General features: G+C 44.8%; 1 long non-coding RNA gene across 4 annotated transcripts; it reads right to left on the reverse strand.

Annotated features, from left to right (window-relative positions):
• Window positions 1–387: 387 nt before the first annotated feature.
• Window positions 388–20,425, reverse strand: LOC130596508 (uncharacterized). Of its 4 annotated transcripts, none has more exons than XR_008971538.1 (7): window positions 19,280–19,428; window positions 17,008–17,072; window positions 10,858–12,523; window positions 6,822–6,921; window positions 1,861–1,999; window positions 1,112–1,263; window positions 388–447 (listed from the first exon to the last, which is right to left on the reverse strand). It is a non-coding gene; the product is annotated as an uncharacterized LOC130596508 (long non-coding RNA). The 4 variants fall into 4 exon arrangements; XR_008971540.1 differs by having other exon boundaries at window positions 392–444; XR_008971541.1 differs by lacking the exons at window positions 388–447; window positions 19,280–19,428 and adding an exon at window positions 19,925–20,425 and having other exon boundaries at window positions 454–1,263.
• Between the last annotated feature and the right edge of the window lie 610 nt (window positions 20,426–21,035).

Here is a 21,035-nt window from a genome sequence, read left to right on the forward strand (position 1 = left end):
CACGCACCGTGTGCTTCCCCGTCCGTGTGCTGGGGCAGCGCCTGGGAGACCCTCTGGAGCCGAGCCCTGCGGCAGAGCCAGTCCCGTTTGCAGGGCCCCGCAGTCACGGTTTCCAGCAGACCTTTCCGCGGCTCCCCGCGAGGGTCGGAAGGGCTAAATTGAGGCTTGCTGTTATTTAAGGGAAAAGATAATCAACTCACTTCTTAATGAGACATATCTGTGCGCAAGGCGCTGTGCGGGAAGCGTGCGTGGGCTTGAGGAGTGGGTGAGAGCTGTGAATAGAGTCAAGTTTGTCCGCAGTTACCAGGAGTCTGCTTGAGATGTAAATGCATCCTTAGTACCAAGAGCTTAAAACCCTGTGGAAGCCTGAGCTCGTGTTGTCTTTCATTTTGTGTGGACCTTTACCTTCAAATGCTAAAGCGATGCTTCAGCCTATGCAAGGCACTGCTGAAAAGAGAGAGAGAATGTCTTTTATCTCCTACTTTGTTGGTCTGTGGCCTCAACAAAGCATCTAATAAAAACCATCTTGATATAATAATAATAATAATCAAGTTTGTTTTCCAAACAAAGCTGTGTTTGGCCATAGTAATGTAAATTCGCAGTTCTCCTTCACCCTTCCCAGATGAGGAGAGAAAAAGACTCCAAGATCTCCCCAAAGGAGAGATTTAATTGTAAAACAAAGCACTAAGTATGACATTTAGCTGAGACTGTAAAGGCTGCAGTAATTAAAACAGACTAAAACATATGGTGCACTCATGAGAGTCGTTAACATGATCTCCCAAACCCTTATAGTTACTGAGAAGAAACAGGAAAATACAGCTATTCTCCTCAATCCTGAATCACAAAAGAAGCCTTTGCTTCAGTCCTGGTGAATCAGGAATGGCACTCCCATTTAAATTCAGTTAATCCAGAGGAGAATTATTTCCTTTCATCTGCTAAGCAAGATATGAGGTACAGTTGTGATCTGCTAATGCATTTACAATCTGATATGAGGGAAGGAAATTGTCATTAGTGGCTTGTAAATAGTTGGTTACTATTACAAGCTGATGCCAGCTCACGACCCTGCCATGATTCAGGTGGACAAGTGTCAGATAATAAACACTTCAGTTACACTCAGTGCACCTCTCTAGTCACAACAGCTAGGTTATATTTCAGTGACGTTGTAGATGTAACATGGACCACAACAAAGCTTTTGTCAGGAGGCTCTTTGACAGGCTTCTAGTTGGAGATGTTGCAATGCTGTCAAATCCCAGAACAGCGGACCTGGGGATAGAAACAAAACAAAACCAAGCCCACAACAATAACAACTTATGTAATCAGATAATTTATAGGAGCTGAGAGCCAAATCCTTAGCTGGTGTAAATTGGCACATATACACTCACTTTCTCCATTCTGGGCTTAGTTCTCATTATTTCATAGTTTTTAAGCTCTACCTTCCCACTTCAAGGTGCAGAGAGAAAGACTGTAAACTTAGAGCTAGCAGTCTGAAACTATTTGGTGAAAATCTGTGCTTGTTTAAAACCTGTAAATGTCTTTTCCAAACATTTACGTCTTTTGCTGCTGTGCTTCACTTGGGTACACACAGCTTGGAAAAGTGTTCATTTCATTTAGATGAGCTCTTAGGCAGAAGCTCTTCCCTGTGAGGGTGCCCAGAGAAACTGTGGCTGCCCCATCCCTGGCAGCGTTCAAGGCCAGGCTGGACACAGGGGCTTGGAGCAAGCTGCTCTAGTGGAAGGTGTCCCTGCCCGTGGCAGGGGGTTGAAACTGGGTGAGCTTTAAGGGCCCTTCCAACACAAACGAGTCTGGGATTCTGTGATTCTATGACTGGCAAAGTGTTCATTTTTGACAGTATGTCAGTACCTGCTAATTACTTGAGCCTTCCATCTGAGAATGCACTATGAATTAAACTAAAAGTGATGAATATTCACAGGTTTTTTGCTTTCAGGAAGATAGTCCAAAAGGAAGCCAAGGAAAATGGTATATTTCTTCTTTCTGCTCCCTGAAATGGCAGCCAGAAAAATAAGAATATCAGCAAAAGGCAAAAATACATATATGAAGAGGGAAGTAGCTAAGAAAATACATCTGACTGCCATTGAGTCAAACATTTAGTATCACACACTTGCCTGTATGAGCCAGTGTATTACATGTACGCTATGCTACATACAGTGTATCACAAGAAGACTATCTGATGCTAGGCTCATTCTAGCTCCCAGTGCAATCCCTGGGTGTCACTGGGGAAGATGCATTACGCAAGCATGTGAGTGTAACATTGACCAAGAATCCTCTTCCTCAGTGTAAGCAGCCCCCACCACATAGAGTTTCCTCCCTGACCTCCTTTTGAATTGGCTCTAAATTCACAGTCACTTTGCTCTCAGTCACAAACACCAGCACCCAGGGGCACATGCTGTAATAACCACACTCAGGGCAAAAGCAAGCCCTGTCCTCGCATCTTAGCAGGCAGGAGGGCTGGTCCATCCCACGCTAATTGAGTCAGGATCTCCATCGATTCAAAGTGGCACTTAGCAAAGGGAAAGAGAGAAATTTTGGCATGCTTTCCCTGGAGGGTAACCTGAAGCTCATAGCCTTCTGCCAGCACTAGATATAAGAGATAATTTGCCCAATTAAATGACGTGACTGGTCAGGAAAGATGGGCTGATCTGTCAGACCTGCAAAGCAATAAATGTCTTGGACAGCAGCTCCTAGAAGAGCAAGTGCATAGCAACAAGTAGCCCAAACCTTTAGCAAAGGAAAGAAAATTCTTCCCTGAGATACACATTTCCTGAAAAAGTAATATCAAGCTCATAAAAGCTGGTAGGTTTTATTATCTTTCCTTCTTTTTCTTCTTCTGTATAAGTAACATGGAAACAAAACGGAAGAAAGAGGATAATTTCTCTGATGTTAAAGTTCTTTCTGACTGCAGCTGTTTCTGGATTCCACAAACCCAACAGTTGCAGTTTCATCCCGGTTGGAAATGGTGTGGCTCGCTTTTTTGGGAGACAAGATCTCAGATTAATTTGTGCAGATTGGGATACAAATTACTTTCAGGCTCAGCTTCCACCACGATGACAAGTCTTGTTTGTGACTCCCCAGCTGTCTGCAGTCTCCAGTAATTGTAGCAGTCTGTAGGTATTCTCTCAAGTTGGGTTTACTTCATTCATTTGAGAAAGAGCTCAAAGGCAGAAATACATTCTCTTCTACCAGATGCCTTATTTAGATGTGATTTACATAAGGGAAAAGAAGTGTGAGAAATATCAATATTTGCATTTTAAACATGATTCCAGGATGTCAGTCATGGTTCATTCATCTGCTTTTTGGCTCTTCAATAGATTTAGCTCACTTTTATTTGCCTACACAAGCATATGGGTCTCATTAGCTTAATGATGTGCTTATTTATTCTTCATCCTTGCTGGCAGATTTTAGCTGCAGTGGGGGTTTAGGTGAACTATGTTGATATTCAATATTGCCCTTATCATAACTAACCTGATTGGTAACTTGTTGATCCTGGCTAGATACCCAGGGAAACCAGGTGATGATCATCTTGGACTTCCTCTTTTTAGGTAAGATGAGGTACCTTGCTAAGCAGAGGCTTTGGATCTGGAAGGCCATCAAGGAATGGTTTCTTGAAGCTGACTCAGGACTTATAAGCCTCCAGGCATTCATGTTCCAAGTAGGCTGTCTTGGGTCTCCTGCTGCCACATGGAAACCAGGAACAAATATTTTTCCTGCAACTGTCCTGCTTGAGCAACCAGGCAAAATGCTGGAGAGAAGCACCCTCCAGAGGCACTGGTTTAACAGAGGCATGTGTGCTGGTGACTGTCCCAGATGACACTGGGGTGGCACAGATGCCTCCCCAAAGCCCAGGGCAACCTCCAGTGCAGAGACAGGGCAGTTATGATGTAGGTCCAATGGCCACCTCTAGCTTTGCATTCAGCTCCATGAGTTTTCCTTAGAAATCCCTGCAGGTTACCTGCTCCCCTGGTTGAGTTCAACAAAAGCATGACTTTAACTTGGGTAGTGTTAGAATAGCAGATATTTGACCTTTACCCTGAAGGAAAGGAGGTACAGACATAGATATATAAAATTAATAAAAGACTAAGCCAGCTCCTGGGACACAGAAAAAACTCTGTGCTTAGATCTGTTCAACAGCATCTGTGCCCCTCAGAGAGGAGGTGTGAAAGGAAGGAGTGCTGGTTGGAAAAGCTACTGAGAAAAATGGAGTAGCTGTCTTTGCTAAGGAAGTACTTCAACAGCCATTTAACACTCCAAGCTGAGCTCACATGTCTAGGCAATACGTGGGTAATTCACCACTTACCAAGCATTAGTGCTGCATTGAGCCCAGCAGCTCACAGCACCGACCTGCTAGATATCTGCAAAAACACTCCGAGCACATCTCATTTTTCACTCTAATCCAGCTGATAAATACAATACAGCAGTTTTGACCTTACTTGTAAGATGTTTACATTACTGCTTCCACTGCTATTTGTATTTCTCTGTTGGCTTTTCTTCCATCGTGGGTGATGACTGACTGATGCAGGCCCACAGGCTCACTTCCAGCAGCAATCCCACCCTGCTTGGTGCCCGCTATCCCTTGCAGCTGCTTGGTGCCTGGCTGCTGTTGATGTCGTGCTTAGACTTTATAGTGAGTCCCTGTGGTGGTAACAACTTGAAAGCATTAACACCCACCTGACATGCCGGAGACAAGAAAATTGGTGAAAAATAGAGCAGTTGAGTTTCCCAGCTTCCCGAGTGGTGCTGAGCAGCCTTCCCCCTCTTCAGGCTTCACACAGAAGTCTCTCACTTTCTGTTGTTCCATCTATGCTGACAGGGTTTAAATGTGAAGCAGGCTGTAGTGATGCAGAGCTTGTTTCAAAGCTCCCCTAAGCCCCTGCCACTGGGACTTTCTAGCAAAGGCACAGTTTGGCTCCTGTACCCTCACTGTGCTTCCCAGAAAAGTAACTCCCCAGAGCTCACCTGATTAAATTCCATCTTGTAGACTGCCAAAAATATCTTCTTATTTAAAGTCTACCTTTAACATTATACACAAGAGCTTAATTTTTTGTAAAGAACTACTTTGCATGATACAGAAATAACACATGAGAGAGATTTAATAGAAAATTATTTTTGTTTCAAGGAATCAGTTCCAGGACAAGCTTCCAAATGCAGATATATTGTTTCCTTTCAAATGTCTGCTTATAGCCAGCAGGAACACCTACAATAATCTCACTAAAATAGAAAAAAGAAGTAAAAAAAATAGCACTCTCCAGAGTAAAGTCTTCTGTATGCAAGAGCAAGTGAAGCCAGTACATTTTTACAGCACAATTCACTCTGCTGCAGAAGGAATGTCCCCAGGGCCCAGGGTTTACATACTTTATCCAATCTGTCCTACACCTCCCATATGAAGATAGGCTGAGGAAGTTGGGGCTGTTCAGCCTGGAGAAGAGAAGCTGTGTGGAGACCTCATAGCAGCCTTCCAGTATCTGAAGGGGGCCTGTAGGGATGCTGGGGAGGGACTCTTCATTAGAGACTGTAGTGATAGGACAAGGGGTAACGGGTTAAAAGTTAAACAGGGGAAGTTATATTGGATATAAGAAGGAAATTCTTTCCTGTGAGGGTGGTGAGGCACTGGAATGGGTTGCCCAGGGAGGTTGTGAATGCTCCATCCCTGGCAGTGTTCAAGACCAGGCTGGACGAGGCCTTGGGTGATATGGTTTAGTGTAAGGTGTCCCTGCCCATGGCAGGGGGGTTGGAACTGGATGATCTTATGGTCCTTTCCAACCCGAACTATTCTATGATTCTGATTCCTTGCTCCCTCCTGCTCCTGTGTCTTCCAAACCAGAGTCCTCATCAGCACTTGGGGGGTTGCAGTGGGCGTAGGGAGTTAACACCTGACCCCAGCTAAGCTATCCTGTGGAACCTGAGGGGATGCTCAAGGGCAGTTTAAGTTTAGCTCCAGAAGACAATGTAGAATTCTGATCATTTCCTCACAGGGATGTGTGAGTTTGCAGAAATCAGTGGTTACATCCTCAGGGGATCCCAAAGGCAGAGGTGCTTCACTCCTCAGAGGGGCAGAGCAGGAGGAGAGGCAGCTCCTGGCAGGACACACGCACTGCAGACTTCCCCCCAGCATCCTGGGTGGATAATTATCCGATTTCCGCTAATTGGATACATGGCCCTGGCCATTTCTGTAGCCTTCCATGTCCATCTTAGGCTGAAATTTGACAGATATCTAGCTACAAAGCATCTAATAAGGGGTCATTAGTGGAGAAAACAATGAAGTATTACACTAGTGCTACACAGAGATCTTAGAGAATGAGTTAGCTGCAATAAGCCAGCTTGTCACCCGAAATTGTCACCCTGACAGCCAGGTCACCCCAGGGAGATTAAGAGCTCAAGAGCAACATGGAAGGTTTGCAAAGTGATAAACAGGCAGAAGCAGCATCCGGTCAGCTATTCCCACAGCTTGGACTGAATAAATAGTGCCAACCGATGGAACTGTCAAACACTGCATGCTACCTCCTCCACTGCAAGCACAGACCTTCTGGGACTATGTGAAGAGGCATGAGGCATGGGAACCCATGTGAGCTCAGACCAGCCACTGCCTGGGAGCTGTTCCTCTGCCATCTACCAATTCCACACTCCATCTTAATAGACGACCTTAAGATGCAGGGCATAGTATCATCTGCCCAGAAGAATAACTTAATAAAGCAGTTGGTTGCCGACACGCTCCTGACTTTTTCCAATTACGAAGTGCTATGCACAACTATCAGTTTCACAGGAGCTGGGGCACAAGCAATAAGACTGTAGGTAACATCATTATGTACCAATGTCGAGAAGAGGGAAACAAGGACTCGCCCGAGATCCTGTCTGTGCTCCCAGCACAGCAGTGATGAATGCAGTGGAAATGCCAGGGCAGCTCTAAGCCTGGAAAAGAGGAGATACTTTGCTGGAATGGCAGAAACAAAAAACAGAGCTCATGAATGTAGCTGCAGTCCTGATACCACTAGTAGTGAGGCTGCATCCTCTTCAGCCTCAGGCTTGCAGGCAATGTTAGTAGTGTTTTTAGCTGTACGAGGAATGCTGAATAAAGCCTTAAATTGGTCTGCTGTGACAACAGAAAATCCTACATAGGAGGTGAGCTGCATGAGCATTAACAATGAGGTTTTGCAGGTCTGGTCTAATAAAACTTTACCCACCACAATGCATAACAGAAAATCCAAAGCTCTCCGGCTGAGCCCAGCAAACCTTTCCTACCTGCCTTTATGCACTGGATCTGCTTGGCTGATGGTGCCTTCTGTGTTATGGTTTAAACCCAGCGAGTTGTTTTGTGTCTCTTTAACAGAATATGGCCTAATATTAAGAAATGTTCCCTTAATATTTTGAGAATTAATGATGCATGAGTAATGCAGCAGTCTGATCCAAGAAATGTTCCAGTATACTTTCGTATTATCAAGTTTTTCCAGATACCTAATTTCACCAGCTACCCACAAACATTGGAGGGGACTAGTCAGCAGCAGAAGAAGCAGTGGCTGTGGGTTTAGGAGCTGCAGCAGTGGAGGCTGCTCCGGTCCCTGCCAGGCTCACCGACAACACAGGGCAGGAGATTGTGAAGGGGCATCTGCAACACATGCACTCTCTCTCTGGAGGCTGTACAGCTTCTGAAACTCACTTCCATGAGTTATCTGCATTCGTTTAGAATTTGCAAAGAGGCTTTCCCAATGCAGTCAGACAGAAAGCTCTACACAGGCATATCCACATAGTTCTGCAGCAGTATCTCCAGGAGCCAGCATGCTGTGCCATGCAGCTCTTACTGCAATGCCTGAGAATTTACAGTCCTGCTTTCCTCTGCTTTGTCAAACCACAGGATTCCTATTAGCTAAAAGCCTCCTCCTAATCAGCATTTTCTGAGCTTTTGGAACTCAAAGGATCATAGGTGGTTACTTAATGAATCGCATGGTTTGTATTGCTTCTGCTTGTTGATATTTTTAAGATAACACTCATTAGTCTGCCTCACCCACTGGTGTTTGTCAGCTGGTCCATCGCCAGGATGTTAATGTGGCTGTCTTACAGTATATGTTGCATTACAATACATTTAGCTCCCCTAAAGCCTGAAGTTTCTTTCCATTACTGATAATTGCTCAATTCTGTGGTGAGGACACCCGCAGTGTCTCTATGAACTTGGAGGCATATTTCCTAAAGAATGGGTAGATTTGGGCCTTTCCAAAGTATTAGCAAGTTCCTGAGAGGTTTTTCATGCACCCCTTCAAGTGAGCCTACCTGACTGTGCCCTGGAGGTGGCAGACATCAGGATGCGGCTGCACGCAGCCCACACCACCGAGGCCCTTTGTACTGCTCTTTGGTTCAGCTCCAACCTCCTGTTAGTGACCCCTTTCTTCCAGTGCAATTCCACTCTGCAGTTTGACATCGGGAAGCGGGCCTGGTGGGGTTTCACAGCAAGCTGGAAATCCATGGGAAACGATAATATGTGCACAGTTCACAGGGGGGATTTTTCCTTTGCTTTTTAATTTATTGCTAAGACTACAAAACCGAATCTGGGATCTGACAGGCAAGCTGGATTCCTTCCTTGTCATACCCTAGCAATAAAGAGCTGTAGGAAAAACTCGCTTAACCCTTCTGCCTAATGAAAACCATGCAGAGCTCTGTCTCCTGAAGCTGTTTGCGCTCAGCAGTTGGGAGGGAGGAGAGGGCAGGGCAAGGACAGGGAACCAGCACTGACTGAGCTTGTACCTTTATTGAACTTGCACCTTCAAAAACTAGGCAGTGCTTTAAATAAACCCAAATATATTTAGTACACTTTTTGTCAGCAATGAAACCCAAAACCTATTTCCAGTAAAATCCAGGTGCTAATTAGCTTGTTAATGTTACTGTTAGATTCTCCACAATTACTTAAAACTGACTGGATAAAAGGGAAAAGCTTTAACAGAGCAAAATCAGAGGTTTGATTCGATCTCTTATTTCCCTGCTGTAGTCCAGACTCACTTCCCAGCCTTTGCACACTCCCCAGGGATTCTGTCTGTCAACTGGCTGATCTGAAATTTTGGGTTTAGCTTCCTCTATTTCTACCCAAGTTCCCATAGTAAGTCTCAGCCATGTATCACCCTGAGCCTCAGCCTTGTCTTCTTGATTCTCCAGGCTGTCTCCACCTGATTGTAAGGCATTTGAGACATATAATCCTCTAGCAAACCCTTACTATTTAGCAAAGGTAAATGCTATGGCTCTGCTCCCATCTAGTCCAACTGCCAAGGCTATCAGGGCAGTAAATAGGCAAATATTTTGCTTGGAAGCCCTGGTTGCAGTAGGAACATTGTTTTGCAAACTGAATTTAATGTCCAGAGCAATGAGTTGCTTTGTATAATGCCCTACAAATTATACAGGAAAGTATGCTCAGTTTCCTGTACCTAGTATGGAAAGAAGATTACTATAAACCACATAAAAATGTTAAATCAGTCTATCAGTTGATGGCACTGCTACTGTAAAGTGAGGAACAGACTGGTAGCTGCAGTTTGAGTATACACATGTGAAAACCACAGCTCATTACACTCATGGAGATGAGATTACTTGAAGGGAACCCTGATGTGCAGAACAGAATTCTCCTTTCCTTGTTATAAGGCAAAGATGACAAACCAGTAAACAGTTGTATTTTAAAGACATGTGCCAAGAAAATACCGAAGCTGCTGTTGTAACCTTAACAGAAAGAAGCAACCATGTCAATATTTCCCATAAATCCTCATGTGGTGTGAAAAATATATGTGGTTTATTCTGCTTCTGGAGCTCTAAATGAAAAATTGCTCCATCTTTCTCCCAGAGCAGCTCCCTGTGCTATTGTGCAATGGAAAGATATTTCAGCACAGTGTAAACTTGGAACTGGATTTCAAAAATGCTGGGGGGTTTCTTCATGGTTAATACTGCTGTTATGCAGAAAAGAATAATCTTTGCTTGTACCAAGTCCCTGTTGGCTTCACAGTCCAGAGACCTTTGCACAGGGAAGATGTGATGCGGTATTTGTATATTACACACACACACAGAGCCCTTTACTTTTCACTTAGAATCATGGAATCCCAGCCTGGTTTGTGTTGAAGGGCCCTTAAAGCTCATCCAGTTCCAACCCCTGCCATGGGCAGGGACCCCTTCCACTAGAGCAGCTTGCTCCAAGCCCCTGTGTCCAACCTGGCCTTGAACACTGCCAGGGATGGGGCAGCCACAGCTTCTCTGGGCACCCTGTGCCAGCGCCTCAGCACCCTCACAGCAGCTCCTGCTGGGAGGGAGATTCCAGGGCACAATCCTCCACCCAGCCCCATTACTGTAAGAATATTTCCTGCATTACTGTACATAGCAGTGGGTTTCCCAGGAGGCAGCAGTGGCCTTCTTGTCATTTGACCTAACCAGCCATAAAGAGTCAAAAAGCCAGTTTAGAATTGAAGGCAGTTTGGAGAACAGATGAAAAACTCCTAATAAAACAAAAATACAACATTTTTCATTCCTCCATATAAGGTGGTTTTTAACAGTTGTATTTGACCAGAATACTCACAATTTAAGCCCAGGACCATCTGGTCCCATTTTCAAGTAACCAGCTCTCTGCAAGACCTTGGAAATCTGGCCGCTGCTTGGACCAAACCAGAGATATTTTTTGGTAAGGCAAAGAACAAGCTGATGGCACCTCGTTCAACTATATCATTCCCAGAGCTGCCTCCTGCAGCCCCATCCCAGCACTGTAACACTGGCTGTGGTCCTCACCCTGACATTTCTGTGCTCAACAAGAAGTGCTGCTCTGGGATCCTTTCGGTCCCCCATGAAGTTCAGTTTCTCATTACCTCCAGACAATCTTTTTTTGCCCCTTACCTTATTCTCTTTGCTGCCTTCAGCAGAAGTACAAATGAAGCTTATCCATACCGGCTCACTGGCCTGTGAGCCGTCTGCCAGCACCCAGAGTGGGGAGCCAGTCCCTTTTGATCTCTTTTCTTGCATTCAGGCTCCAGCCCTGTGCAGGGTGGTAGGACCTCATTAGACCTGCAGCCTCTTGGACTTCATTTTGCACCTACTGCTCAGCTCCTTAGGGAAATCCTGCATGACTGACTGAACAGCACAAGCATTTTAAACGTGCTTTGAGCACACAAGGTGTTTGTCCCTGTGCCTCTCTGCAAAATTCCAGCTGGGCACTCTCCTCTTCCCACATTGTTCTTGCTGCAGGTTGAGTACATGGTGGCTGTCCTTGAAAGCTGGCCTCCATCCTGGGCAATACTAAAGGACACGGCCACCACTGTCACCACAGGCAGCTGAAGCAGCCTCTGGCACTAGCACAGCCGTATAAATTACATGTGTTTCCTTACTTTGTTCCTGCAGCTAGCGGAAATGTTTTGTGGCTACAAAAGATTTAATACAACTCGACTGAGGGTCTTTAGGCTTGGTTTCACTTGTTTCTTCGTATGCTATATGGAGGCATCTGCTGCCTGGGGGAGTGAGGCAGCCACATTTTTACCATGCAGCTGGTTCTGGAGCTGCTTAGGCTTCTGGAGGCAGGAGAAAGCTGAGGCTTTGCATACGGCATGCTCTGAAGTTCTTATCACATTCCCATTCCTCACCAGCAGCACAGGCATTTCTGACACAGCAGTGGCCAACTGGCAGGCGCCCGCAGAGATCAAAGCCTTCCCTGCAGCTCCATGGCTCTCCAGTGGACTGCTCGCTGCAGGTCAGGCCAGTGCTTTGTGCTGTGAATTGTGTGACCCTCATGAACCTGCTGAATCAGGACCAGAAACATGTTTGTCCCATCCTCGCATCTGTGAAGCCTACAAAGAGCAAGGCTATTTTTCATTAATTGCTAACTATTCCTCTTGGCAAGCGCCTTCTCCTCCCACTTTTATTCACTTGGAAAAAATTATCAAGAGCCCATTTACTCCAACACTACAATGGGGCTGAGAGTATATCCCTAGTTTCTCTTCCAAATTCCCATACAAGCTATCAAATGTTGGCACGTAACAACAACTAATCCAGCGTATCAGCCACTTGAAATCTGAGATAACTGTAATTTTAAAGATATCGTTTAAGTGATGCTTAGTGGTCAGTCAAAACCAACACCGTGCTTCAAAGAGAGAGCTGCAAGCCCAGCTGTAACCAAGCATGGTGAGAAAAGCAGGCAAGCTCCTCTTTCACTCACAGCAAGAGACTGTTTCTGTGAGGACAGCATAGCAATCACTGTGGGGACAGGGTTTTGGATGCTGGCTTCAGTTAGCCACATCTAGGGCTTTCCAGGTCACTCAGCTCTGTGTTTCATAGGCTGGTCCTGACATAAAGCTGCTGCACCCTTCTGCATTAGCTGCTTCACACTCCTCATGCTTCCAAGCCTTGTTTTCCACCACACAGGACAAGATAGACAGGAAACCCACAGCCAAGGAACACGGAGACTGTTTCAGAAGCACAGAAACACTCTTCCAGTGGGAGCTCTGTCCTGGTGCCCACATCTTCCTCCACAGCATTAAAAATTGAATGCTTCGGGTGTCTCTGGTATTTCCTGCAACACAAAGTACAAAACATTCTGCTGATTGCTCCATCCTGGACTCAAGAGCTCTGCAGCCTCCCAGCAGTGGCAGCGCTGACTTCTGATCAGTTTTCATCGCAGCTCGAAGTGTCAGGCTGTTAGTATGATTCTGATATAAGGCTGCACCTTTCCCCTTTCCTTCATTTCATGCTAATTTGCCTTTTCACTTAACACTGGTATTTACAAATTTAAAATACATGTTCCTTTTTAGTCATCCATTAAATATCTGCTTTGTCTTTAGTGAGAGTGGAAAGAGGCTCAACCATTTCCTTGTTGCCTGTGAAACTCATTTGAGAGTTATCACCAGATCAACATGTCAGCAGGGTCCTCTTTTAGACATTACCCCTAAATAACTGAGGGCTGCAGCAGCCCAATAGCCCCTGTGTGAAATTCCCCCTCCCCACTTCTCTGGAGTGAAGGTTACACCAAGTCCACAAGACAAGCCATATGCTTGCAGGAGAGGAGGGAGACAAGAGCAACACTCAGAGGTCCATTTCATGTTATCATTACCTAAGCAGTTCTCAGTCTAACCCCCAAAATCTCACAGGTGATTCCGTTTTCCCCCACCCTCTTTCACAAGATTGAAATCACAGCATGCAGAATGTTTTGGATACAGCAGAAGCTGTGCCTCCTAAGCCTCCCCAGGCCTTAAGAAATGAGGCTATGACAGTTTCAGGGTACTCCATACAGCTCAAGGGCCTTGTTTTATATAATTTTTTTCTATTTCTTAATTTCTTCCACTTCTCAAAGTAATTTCACTTAATCAGTATGGATGGCTGGGTGAGTGGCTTTTTGTCCCTCATCCACAAGTTATCCCTGGATCACAGGGTTCTTTGCTGAGGAGACACCACCTTCAGAGCTGATTGAGTAGAACTTCCCTTCTCCCAGCAACTGGAGTTTAAGTTCTGATTCTGATTTGGTAAATTTGGGAGAAACATTCCTATTTTAACTTATAAAACCTGAGGGAAAAAAACAAAAAACAAATGTAATAACTAATTGTGTATTCCAAGCCCCTCATAAGGCACCCAGTAAATGTGTCCTCCCCAATATAAGCAGATCATCTGCAATAACCATCAGCTCCTTCTGGATAGCTGGCTGCTCCTTTCACTGTCTGAACATTCAAATAGAGGTCTTTACAAAGCAGTGACCCAGAATAAACACGTAACTAGAAATGCTGCCTGTTTATGAGCTGTCATTTGACATTACTGAAACTCAAAAAAACCTCTTTGTAAAATATCTATTGATTTTGTCACTGACTGCTAACATTGGCGTAGTGATAGAATTCATGTCTCATATGTACTATTATAGAATCACAGAATAGTTAGGGTTGGAAAGGACCTTAAGATCATCCAGTTCCAGCCCCCCTGCCATGGGCAGGGACACCTCACATTAAACCATGTCAACCAAGGCTCTGTCCAACCTGGCCTTGAACACTGCCAGGCATGGAGCATTCACAACCTCCCTGGGCAGCCCATTCCAGTGCCTCACCACCCTCACAGTAAAGAATTTCTTCCTTATATCCAATCTAAACTTCTCCTGTTTGTTTGAACCCATTACCCCTTGTCCTATCACTACAGTCCCTAAAGTTTAAGTTATTAAATCTTTATTAAGATCCATTAGAAAGAGCAAAAGCTGTCTGAATTTAAGACCATTGTAAATAGAATTTCCTCAGTATGTTTGTTCATTGAATGATCAAAGCAATCCAAAGTGGAAATAACAAAATACTGTATAGAGTGTAATTACATAGAGAATATGTTAAAAATGTAATGCAAAATCTGTGTTACTACATGTGCCAAAACCACAGCACAACACTCTGTAAGAGCATATTGTGTACATGTGTACCAGTCTAACAAAGCTCTGGGGACAAAAAGCAGGGGACCAGAGCACAGGACAGTATTTCATCACTAGCCACCTGCTTTGGGAAGCATTCCTTGTTCTTATCAAGTTTTATATTAAATATATTGTACCTAGAAGATGAGAAGGATGTAAGAGAAAAACCTTGACAATTAAGAAGTTCTGTATTTTATTTTGCGTGAGTAGCTCATAAAATGCCTTCAAGGCCTCTCCTTCAGTTTTGTGCTACAGTGCTGGATGTCCATGCAGCTGACATCACATACAGCCCCAGGTGCTGTCAGTGCTCCCAAGGCAGCGGTTACTGGACTAAAGTGGGTTTGGCCTCCTGGTATTGTTAACTCTTTCCCTTTTCTTCCCCTCCTCCCCCAGCTACAAGGTCCTGTGCTGGTCTGTGCTGCTCCTGAGCTCAGCTCATGTGGCTGACCTACCCTTGCCCCCAGGCACAGAGAAGCTGTACCACGCACCATCAACTGACCGCTTCCTGGGGCTGAAGAACAAGGCACGCTGCAGCAGCGCTGGCACGAGCATGGAGCTGCTTTTGCAAGGAAGCACATGGGAATTCACACAGAGCCCAGCCAGGCTGAGCAGCCAGATCGTGTGTAGCTATCAATTAGATTTACAGAGGGTGGTTCAGAAGGTTCACCCAACACCTCCCAGTGAAACAGCACGGATCTGTTTGAAAACACTGTACAGGAAGTTACTGTTGTTGCGGCATTTGCTCAGACTTACAGAAGGCCAAGAGGGGTTTTTCCCCACCCAGGTTATTTTGGCTGCTGAGGTACCAGGGTTGCCAGGGAACTGCTGCAGCAACCACCAGCAGGAAAACAGTCCTTGCATATGGAAAAACACCTCGGGGAAGACATTCATCTCATCTGTTCCTGCTGACTAAGGGTCCTCCATAGGTATAGAAGAAGTTTTGTTCTTTAACTGGGCTATTACTTCTTTTCAGTCATCTCCAACCAAGTCACCTCATTAAACTGAACTTAGACTGTCCTGGAGGTGTGTGGTTTTGGTTTGGTTTAGAATGGTATTTGGCCCGTTTCTTCCTCACCTAACTTCACCATTACATCCTGTGTACACTGCTGTGAGTCCCATGTGCTTCCCAGTGGTGTGCTGCATCAGTTTGGAGTTTTAAGGCCCATATACCTTTGAAGTGGTTATGGTGCTATGCCTTCACCAAGAACAAAGACATTCTCATCCCTTGAAACATTGCACCGCTGAAGAATTTTGTCTACCAGATGGACTGCAAAGTGAAGTATTGCCACAGACGAGAAGTAATTTATGATTTCCATTAATTCCTGCCACCAACCATACTAACTGGCATTTATCAGCAAGGAATGGATGAACAATTAGTCACAGGAATAAAAACAAGGGAGTAGACCCTTGAAATGGAAAGAGGATTATTACTGCTTACAAATCAAAATTATATTGGCTCCTTTTTAAGAGATTAGGTGGGGAATTTATAGGAAACTATGCCAAGAGCTCAAACATGAACCCACTTAATTGTGGGAAAAAATTATAATGGATCTATGTGCTTTGGTGGGTACTGTCAAACTACTGCTGCATGAGACGTTCTTCCAAGATTTAAGTGATGATGATGAATTGCCTTCAGCCCTTATTGCCAAATAGTCACTCATTTCTACAGTTATTAGGGAGGAATTTCAGTGTAAGAGGAAGATGGAATCCAGCCCTGGGACAGGCAAAGAAACAGCTCTGGCCCTCCCACATGTCCAACAGCCCAAGTTCCCATGATCTTCCCTCAGAAAAGGACATGCTCAAGTTCTGCTGCACTCGAAGACGCTTGAACATGGTCCCACGGAGCAAAGTGCTTATTGTAGTCCACTGAGCCCATGCAAAGCCAATGACAGTGTCCCTTCCCTCTACACCACCCAGGCTACATCCCAGGGGCTCTGCAGAGCTGGGATCCACGAACATGAGTTTGTCTGTCCCGACAGTTCTGGTCATTTCCACAGCTTACACTCGGAGCATCGTGTTTCCGGGTTAAAAGATTAGATCTGTAGAACACTGATATGAGGAAATATTCCCTGTGGGTTTTTAAAGAATTCAGAGTCCTTCCCTGAACTATGGTTTTGATCATTTTCTTAATGGAATGCAGCTGGCTGAATGAAAAGGAATAGTCAAGAATCGTTTATTCAGTGACTGATGGGAAGAAGTGTCCCAAATAATATAGTTGTACTCTGTGAAAATGATCTATTAATGAAGGCATTTGTTCATAAGAAGTATGTTCAACAATGGTGGTGAAAATTAATCAAACATGTTACTAGCAATTATTCTCCCACCATTTCTAATTTAGAGATAAAATGTCCTTTAGCTATAGTTTCTATATGAAGTGCACAGGGAAATAATTATTCAGGTACCCGCATCAAAAATAGCTCAGCAACGGATGCATCAGACAATATGAATTAAACCCATTCTGGCTAAAAATGGCAATGTTCTCCTTGGGGTTTTCGCTGCTTTCTAGTTATTTTGCATTATTAATTTGGAGTAATGCTTACACAGAATACCAACAGGAATTTGACAGGAAATTAACATAGTGACTCCCCCCAGAGATCTTCGATGTTGCTAAGCCCATTTTTCCTTACCCAGGGTTAATGAGTAATGATCTCCTTGGCAATGGTTCCTGGAGTACAGACTTGTACTTGGGTTCCTGTTAAATACAGAAAAATAAGAAGTGTCAGATAACGGAGGTATCGGAGGATTTATCTGAAGAAACTTAGTGAGTAAATATCCTCCAATGCAATGAGTCATTTACTTGCTCCAAACTGTTAAGAATATTAATACAGCTAACTTCAGTTTTAACGAAAGTTTTATATACAAGTAACACTTATTCCTGATCATTCTAAAGATCCTTTCATATCTCTTCCACATCCAAAAGCAGCCCCCCCTCCAACCAGTTCAGAAGTCCAGGGATTTCTTGCATTCTTTCTTTCTCAAGTTGTAGGACAGCTTCTTTCATAGGTGCTGCTCTGGTATTTCATTGCTGAATTTATTGGAGGTGCAAAGGTGAGTGCTGGAAAGTCATTTTCCTGTTGCTCTTGTGCTAAGGAGAAGCTGGCCTTGGGGGCAAACTTACTTGGAGCAGAATTCCCTTGCAAAACCTGAACCGCTGAGCTTGAGCTGAACACCCACTGAAGCTAACAGACCATTGATTCAATCCCACTCACTGTCTGCCGCAGGATGGTGCTGCGGTGGCTCCCAGAGCAAGCAAGCTCCACTTTTCACTCCTCAGTGTGCAACACCTCAGTACTGGTGTTGTGCAGGCCAGGCTCTGAGGCACCGCTGCTTACCTGAGCTGTCAGTGACTTCAGGCGGGAGAGTGAGACCACGGTGGGTATCCTGATCTCCATCCCCTCCAGTGCATTGCAATGGGACCAGAAGGGCACAACAGCCATTTCCAGGATCAGAGCAGTCTTGTCTTTATAGGCTGATCCCTAATATCCACCCCAAGGAGACACAGAATGACAGTGTTCTCTCCCAGAGTAGATAAGATTGTCTTGTCCAGAGAATATTCTTCATCATGAGATGTCCCAGCTAAATGCTAGTGCCAAATTAGATCCAAAGCTAATTTATTTTTGCTCCACAGCTACCTCCAGTAATCCCCTTTTCCCTCTAACCACCCACTCAAGAAGAGCTGGAAGAGGCGGAAGAGGATGCTCAGGATCTTGTGTGGTAGGGGACCAACCAATGTGCAACTTCACCATCACTGAGCATGAGATGAACTAAACACATAAAATCCAAACAGTGTGAAAAGCAGGTTTGTGCCTGTGGTGGTGCTGAGCTGTGTCCCTGCTGCCCCTCCAAGCACGGCTCAGCACCTGCTGAAACCCATGTCAGCGTGGCTTGGCTCAGCACATCCCATCAACAACCAAACAAATGCTTTACCATCAGTTTTCCACATGTGCTGCAACAGCAATAATATATGTAAGTAGATCAAACCTTATATGAACTTTTGCATAGACTAGCAATGCGTGATCTAACATCATCTTCTTATTTTATATGTATTAAAAAATGAGATATGCTAACCCCCTTTGAAATCCTCATATTTTTAATGCACAGTGTAAATAAGGTTACTTGGTTTTTTTTTCAATGAACATTTAGAATTACCACTGACATAAGAAAATTCTGTTTGCAAGTCCCATTTCTACACCCTTACAGTCACCTTACTCAGAATGGTCAGTTCCAACAGGGACTGCAGCAGCAGCAAGTCCCAGAAAACACCAGGGGAACTAAAATTCACGTCAGGAATACAAAAATAAAACACATACACTGTTTAAAATGGACAGCCAGACCTGAAAAACTGATCTTACACATCTGGAACTGTACTTCTATCATTAGTGTCACAGGGAGACAATTCACTTATATTCATTTCTGCTCATGTCCATGCACAGGGCCAGGCACCAGCCCCTGGAGTCTTTGAGGGATGCAGTGGTGCAGTGATGCAGCTGGTTTGTGGTGGCTTTCATGGAGGATGGTTACTATGGCCTGGGGCTTCTCAGAGGTGAGACTAGAAGCACCAGAAACTGTTTCCCAATATTTCTCGTCATGGATTATAACTGAGTTTTTCCACATTCAGGGTTGGTTTTTGCTTATTCCCTCTCCTTTTTAAAAGCAATATTCTATAGTTGCACTTTGATTTACTTTAATAACTAACAAAGGTACTTGTTACTCGTAACAAAGGTACTTTTAATCTGGTCTATGTCTACGTATCCCTCTAATTAAACCTTTCAAGAACCACTTATGTTAGAACTGGTTCTTGAACCACTTCAAGGTAGAATTATCTTATAAAAAAGGCAAAAAGCACATCTCCATCCTGCAAAGCCTTCAGATTAGCTGAGCCATGCTGGGCTCTGTCACCTGGATCTGTGGGAGGAGCCTGGCAGAGTTAGCCCAAAGAGGTGAGTGATTGATAGTCTAGAAAACGAGTTGCAAGTAGAGGAGAGGAAGGGGCAGGGACTCCGAGCTGTGCTTTAAGCCCTTGCTGTCAGACCACATCCCCCCTCAGGGGACTCCCCACAACCCCACATGATGGAGTCCCCCCAGACAGGGCTGAGCTCTCCATCTTGCTGTTCAACATCTGACCCTGAAGAAGTGGCTTCACCTCCCTGGCCTCTGTTTTCCCTCCTGAGAGTACCACATGCCTGCTGTCAGTACCATCTGGAGGTGAGAAGGGGACAGAGGATGAAGAAAGAGCAAAGGCAAACAGTGCACAGTGAATGCTCTTGCGCAAGCACGCACCACCTTTCTGTAGGATGCCAAAAACCAAACATGGTTTGAGTTCAGCCATCGCTCAAACACGGCTGTATCTGTAAATTCAGCCCTCTAATCATGAAGAGCAAGAGCAAAGAGACCAATCCATCCAGCCCACTGGGCATCACCCTGTGTTTGATAAGCTCTGATTGGCGTCATTAAGTCCAGGTTTCTGTTTGGAGAGTTCAGTCTCCTCCTCAAACGAAAAACAAACTCAATGAAAAGGTAAATGTACAAAAGGATCTTGCTCACCTCGAGGTCTCGGGTGGGTGCCGAACTCTGAATAATGCCGAGGGCAGTTCTCCTCTGCCATCTGCATCCAGCCTTGCTTTGCCTGGGCCCAGACTAGGGAATCATCACCTTTGCAGTAACTTCAGAGAGCACTCTCAACTTGTGCAATGGTCCTGCTGTTGCTCAGACTCCCTTGCAAAGATCAGGAAGTTCAGAACCCAGGCGGTGACTTTGGCAAGGGCAAGGTGAGGCTGGCAGAGCTCAATCAGAGGAGGGAGATAAGTCCAACTGAAATGACTCCCTTGAGGTGGCTCCAGCATGGGACTGCAGGCAATGTCAAACCGCAGCCTGTCCCTCCTCCTGCAAGAACATTTATCACTGAAAAAGGACAGCTTGTTTCTGAAACACTTTGGGAAGACCATGGTCATGGAGCCACTCCACCAAAGCTGGGGTTTTCCTTCAGCATGGGGAGGTGCCTTCCCCAGCAGAGGGCTGGCTGCTGCTCACCCCTGTTGAGAGAGGAGCCCAGCTGAGCCTCATCCACCAGTTTATCCTGTAGGAGCTCACTGCTGGGACTGCCCATCAGCAGCCACTTCAGACCTGATGGAGTAATCACTGGGAGGTTAACTGGGGAGGCGCTCATACGTTGTAATGCATGGATCACTTCATTAGGGTGTTTATTTCTGCTATCACCATCCTTTGCTAAAGCAGCCTAGAGAATGAGAAGACTGAAGGCACAGGAAGTGCTCTTAACGAGACATATATCTGAATGTGGATCATTCCTCTTGGTTCAGGTGAAAACAGAGCCATTTTAGGTAATGTTTGCATCCTGTAATGGTTCCTTCAACACTTACATAGACAAGGGCAGCAACTGGAGATTTTGGTAAAAGCAGTAATTACATAGAAGTGGTGTTGGGAAAGGAGGAGGTAGGAAAGTACAGGTGAAAAGAGAGTTCATATGATGTAAAATTATCGTACTGTTTAATTGATATACTGCAGGACACTGTTCCAATGGTATGGGGAAAAAGAAATAATGATCAGTTAACTCATTATTAATGTTCATTTTCTTTTGCAGAATTGCCAGAGGCTTGAGTTAATTATTAAGCATGACAGTTGGGCTTTAATATATCAG

Source organism: Pezoporus wallicus, unplaced genomic scaffold, assembly GCF_028554395.1.
Source record: "Pezoporus wallicus isolate ANWC-B61680 ecotype Strahan unplaced genomic scaffold, APGP_CSIRO_Pwel_v1 contig_5935, whole genome shotgun sequence".
NCBI classification, from domain to species: Eukaryota; Metazoa; Chordata; class Aves; order Psittaciformes; family Psittacidae; genus Pezoporus; species Pezoporus wallicus.